Source organism: Phalaenopsis equestris, unplaced genomic scaffold (assembly GCF_001263595.1).
Source record: "Phalaenopsis equestris unplaced genomic scaffold, ASM126359v1 Scaffold000560, whole genome shotgun sequence".
Lineage (NCBI taxonomy): Eukaryota > Viridiplantae > Streptophyta > Magnoliopsida > Asparagales > Orchidaceae > Phalaenopsis > Phalaenopsis equestris.
Window position 1 is genome coordinate 282671 of NW_018165000.1, and position 759 is coordinate 283429.

The following is a 759-nucleotide window of genomic DNA, read 5'->3' on the forward strand; positions in this document are numbered from 1 at the left end:
TGTCGGGCTGACGACGTTAAACCAAGCGCTTTGTGGGAGGCAACCCATACTTATATTTCTATGTATTACTATTTAGTTTGTTAAGTGTCATATATATTAATAGATAATAATCCTACACAATTGCATTTATTATAAATTAAGTCAAATATCAGTATTGGAGGAAAATTTGGAATCAAAATGAATAAAAAAATGAAAAATTGCAATTTTAGCCACTGGCGCCGACGATACCCTAGATAATGGACATCAGCACCGGCAGCGCCAATTGGGAGCGCTTACGGCGCCGAGTGCGGTTGGACGATTTTAGATGACTTTTGGCAGGTTTTGGCGTGATTTCACTTCATAATAACCGTCGGGACGAGTTTAAAAGGCCTAGAAACATCCTTGAACACCTAGTAACTTCCTATTTTTGGAGTCCATGGCTTCCAATTCCAAAAATAATTTGAGGTATGGAGTTTTCAATAAAAGAAAGTTTATTGGTTTCAACGCACAGCGATTATACGATAAAGTTATTACAAAGAGGAGATTGATCAAGAAAAGATGAATTGTTAATCATGGAGTGATCAATCCTACTTGTCCGATTGATAAAATTATTTTGCAAAGGCATTGGGAAGTTCTGTATTAGACTACATCTGCGGTTATCGTACCCGTGGGGAAAGAGTTTTATGCAAACTTACATGGAATTACTCAAGGTGTTGTCTTCGTACGAGGTAAGGCTATATCATTTACTCCTGCAAGGATTAATGAATTGTATATGATAGA